We start from the raw sequence: 4,879 nt of genomic DNA, 5'->3' as shown, positions 1-4,879 counted from the left end.
TCGGAAGAATTCACGACAAAATCACCGTAGCGTGACCTTTCGACATTTATATCAAATCCTCCAGCAACGGTAGCCGTCATTCGACTTTTACAATAGCTGAGATGAGAAAGTGCCAAGCGACTCTGTGGAGACTTCCTTGCGCGTTTTTTTATTGCACATTAATCTCTGAAACAGTTAATCGTGATTGATCTTCCATATTTTTAGATCTACATCATCGCACTTAAAAAGTATAAATATCGGTCCCTTATTTCAGAAATGACAATAACTCAAAAAATTAAGTTCTTCACACACACAAAAAAGAGAAAAAATTATTTTTCAACATTACAGAAAATTATTAACTAATTGAATAATATTGATAAAACAAATTTATAATATATAAATGCCATTTTTTCTCCTTTTTGTTTTACAGCTCATATAAAAATCACTCTTTTTTAATTGTGACGTTTTAATGATTTTTTTATGAAATTGAATTAGTACATTTTTGGTCATTGATAGGGTAATATTTACCTAACTCGTTTGCAATAGCTCGAAAATTATGTTTTTTTAGTTGTGTCACTTTTAAAATATAATAACAATATCCTGCGTGAATTTTTGGTCGTAACACTTTTATAAATGTAACATATGAAAGAAAATGTTATTTCTTCTATTATAAAATATAATATATTAAAAAGTATAATTTTTATAATTATAATCGAATTATAAGAATGATCTCTTGAGCGTATAATACACGTGAAAAGTAAAAATTTATCGATCACAGAATGCGATTGTTGCGTTCTTACCGTTTCTGGCGTTCTTATCATCTGTTCGCATAACACCGTTAGATGCGGGATTCCACCTTTGTACATGCGTAACCGTAAACTTTTCTTCCGCGCATGCTGGCGCGCGAAGCTATTCTCTCTCTTTCTACAAGCATGTAATAGTACAATTCCAAACTACAGGCTTTTCCATCAGAGGAAAATATATCTTCAGTGAAATCATTGAATCTGGATAAGATTAAATACTTTCTAAACAAATACATTTTTTAAATTTAAATTTTGGATAATATAATATATAAAATTAATAATGAAACATAATATTTTTAACATTTCCAAATTATAAAGAGAAAAGAATTTCTATTAAACTATAAGAAATTATTGATGTGAAACTAAATTTCCGATTTCTTTTTACTGCTCTAGAAATGTCGTAAGCATACCGTAAGTAATTCCTTTTCACTTGCGTTTGCAGAGAGTTTGAAAACAGTTTGTGAAAAGGAGTTTGTACAAAAGTATAAAACGTAATTCGATATCATGTACCTACTTACAAGATTTGTTACGTGTGGGACGTACTGTAACATGTATAGAGTATTGAAATAGTAGAAAACTGTCTACTTAGCCAGGTTTCATTCGACAGATAAGTACAGGCAGATTAAATTGGAAGTTCGTTCGCCACGAGCAATCAGCCATTATCTTCTGATGTCGAAAATACTGATTATAATGCGATTTTTTTAAATAAAGGAAGAAGGTGAAGATCATTATACAATAAAAAAGCATTTTGTACTTGTGTTAAAATCTGAGTATAATCTAATGAAAAATGTAATTTGGCAGATTAGTCATATCAATTGAATTAAATATTCTTTGACAATAGGAGCACGAATACAAACAGAGCACGAAGAACAAGGTTGTTTCGCGTGAAACATAATGCTGTTAATAAAGATGATTTACGAGATAATCCTAAAACAATTTTACATTGTTCGGATAAATAATCTCACAATTATCGCGTTCTCGACGTTCATCCACTATATTATATTTGTCACAAGCTGCCACCAGTCAGTCAGTTGAACACAAACGATTCTCAATCTTCTCGTGGTTACCAACCAATACGGAATCATTATTGTTACTGCGGCGCTTGCAGCTCGTGAATGAACGCAAAAATTCACATGTGCAATTCGTCGCACAAGCATATAACAATTGAGAAAGAGAGGGTCTTTCGTGAAAAAGAGAATATATTTTGACCGAGCGCTTCAAGGTAATGCCCGTGTCACACTACGCATTGGAGATTGGGGATTGCGAATTAAGAATTAAAATTCGACCAATCAGATAATTTTAAGTTTAATCCGTTTCATTCTAATTGGCTGAATTCTAATCCTCAATTCGCAATCCTCAGTCTCCAATGCGTAGTGTGACACGGGCATAAGGTAACGTGAGACAACAGTCATGCGATTTACAATATGGTGAGGAAGAAATTCTGTCGACCTTGAATAATTCGTCGCGATTAGAATTGCACATTCATTGGAACACGCGCTGCTTTCGTCGCGGGCGACAGACGCTCGCTTATCCGTTCCATTATCAGCGACTGTAAGATTTGAACGACAGATAGGCAGATAATATCCGAGCTAAGATCGGATATTAGTTGAAGTAGATTAAAATTCGTATTGTACATGCGAAAATTTAGAAGGCTAGGAAAAAATGAAGTATTAATTAAATAATAATGTTATTAATGTATTATTATTATGTTAAATATTAATAAATATTAAGTAATTCAATAACATTATTATTGACACAAATGTATAATGCTTCTGTTTTAATAATAAAATTATTTTTGTTTTATTAATATCCGTTTTGACCAATGTACATAGATTAACTTTTCGGTTTAATTTAGTACTTTTTATATCTTTTTCTAGTTCTAAAAATTACAAAAAGATAATGAGTCAATTAAACTGAGATTAAAATTAATCTACATTGATAGACATGAACATAGTATTGTTATTGTGAACAAACAAGATTATTTTTAATTAAATTGCTATTGGCTAATACTGTTAATATATCTTTTTTTATATAGTTTTTTGAAATATAACATGACTCGAATAAAAATTAAACTTTTCGACAATAATTATTATTTTTTAAATTAATTATCTCATTCTTGTTAACGGAAAATCAATCCGATATGGAAAAGTAACGATATGGAACCAACAGAGTGTAAATTCATTCAGTGTTTCCGCAACCAGAGATTTGCTTCGTTGCAAAATAGATTGTAATGTCTATTTCTGTCTTGGTAGCTCTATCTTCAAAATTTCATATCCTGAGACTTCAGAAATCTATTTAGCTTCTCTACTGTTCTTATCGGCCAACGTGCAGCTATTATCAGAGGAAAAAGATAAAACCGTCGTGACTCTCTGGTGATTAGACATTCATTCTGCATACATGTTTCTTTTCGTAGAATCTATAGATACTTACACTTTCCAAATGCAGTTTTACAAAGATAAGAAACATACAGAGATATTTTGTAACTATCACTATTCAATAACAGAAGAACAAGACACGCATTCTCTAAATTTTATTCCTCTATTTTGAGGTCTTATTTTCTCGGATTCTCGAATGTGTTAACATGCCGTTGTGAACTGCTCGTCGATGGATGTACTTACAAGTAACATTATCCAACTGTCACTCACCAATCTGTATGAAACTATGCACACTTGTTTAACATTGAAAAATATTAAATCCGTGTTTTTCTATTTTCCCCCAAAATGAATTTTAAGGGTTGCAATCACCCCTCAACCACCCCCAAAATATGTTATCTCGCCATGAGAATTGCTCCGAGCATATAGGTGGCAATGAAATATATTTTCAACGAAAGCTGTAGAGTTGATGAAGAACTATGTAATAATGTTCTTATCTTGAGGTCAAATGTCAAAGTCGTTTGGAGGTCAAGTTGATTTTTTCAATATTAACTTCAAAAAACACCAAAAAAAAAGACGAAAAGCAGGACGGCTCCAATAAATGTATAAATCTTGTGCCAGTGAATTCTGAACTAATAAATGATTGAAAATATTCATCTAAAATCCATTCTTGGGGATGGTTGAAAGATAGTTTCAACCCTTAGAATTCATTTTGGGGAAAAATAGAAAAACACGGGTTCAGTATTTTTCAATGTTAAACAAGTGTGCATAGTTTCATCCAGATAGGTGAGTGACAGTTGGGTAGTGTTAGAATCGTTAGCATTCTTCTGTCGTTTTTACGTAAGGGCATGCGAATTTTCCTCGGATTCAATTGCCATATATCCTGTCTCCCAGCATGCGATGAATTTCGATTTCATCTATCTAGGTCTCGGCGATGTCATCGTCGTTATTTAAGGCGGTGATACTTCACTGCCTTTCTCGTCGCTTTAAGTAAGCTGTACATTGAAGTCGAATATAGCGATATGTTTTATCAGCCATGTCCTTGAAGGTGTCTACTATAGAAAACTTTTGATAAAAATAACGGAAGATACGATATTTGTTCGAGAAGGAAAATTCTTGAAATCTTCAAAACTTTCTAAAATATCATACATTTTCCAAAACGTACTGTAAAAAGATTACATGTAAAATTATAACAATTATGGGACTCACTACTAACCCGTTAAACGTATAATAAATTGACAGTAACATTACATCAATATTTTAATTTTCTATTTAACAATATAAATGTAATACAACACATACATTATGTATACATAACAGTTATATTGTTTAAGCATGAAATTATAACATTGATGTAATGTTAGAGGAAGGTCACCGATACTGACATAGGTCTCCTAAAGCGACATCCTCTTATTTCTTAAAAACTAACCTTTGCACCTTATTAAAACTACTTATAAAAACGTGATCTGTTTAGCTAATTAAAGAAATACAAACTCATAATTCATATATTTGTGGCTTATTTCTATACCAAATCAGCTAAAAACAAATTCTATGAATCTGAGAAGAAAATGGTGTTCTTTTGCAAATTGCGTAATTAAAATAATGGTGACTGTATTATTGATAATATTATGTCATTTTAAATATTTATAGTTTCATAAATTAGTTTTCTTTACAGAATAGGATATATTTTTATTTATAGAATAGGAATGTTGGCATTATTGCCTA

The 4,879-nt window shown here is 31.3% G+C and overlaps 1 protein-coding gene across 1 annotated transcript in view; it reads left to right on the top strand.

Moving 5' to 3' along the window:
* The window catches only part of CrebA (Cyclic-AMP response element binding protein A), a 37,164-nt gene that overhangs the window by 15,030 nt on the left and 17,255 nt on the right, over positions 1-4,879 (top strand). The window lies entirely within an intron of this gene.

This window comes from Mycetomoellerius zeteki, unplaced genomic scaffold (assembly GCF_001594055.1).
Source record: "Mycetomoellerius zeteki isolate Tzet28-1 unplaced genomic scaffold, Tzet1.0 scaffold332, whole genome shotgun sequence".
Taxonomy (NCBI): Eukaryota; Metazoa; Arthropoda; class Insecta; order Hymenoptera; family Formicidae; genus Mycetomoellerius; species Mycetomoellerius zeteki.
This window is presented reverse-complemented; position numbering and strand designations above follow the sequence as displayed.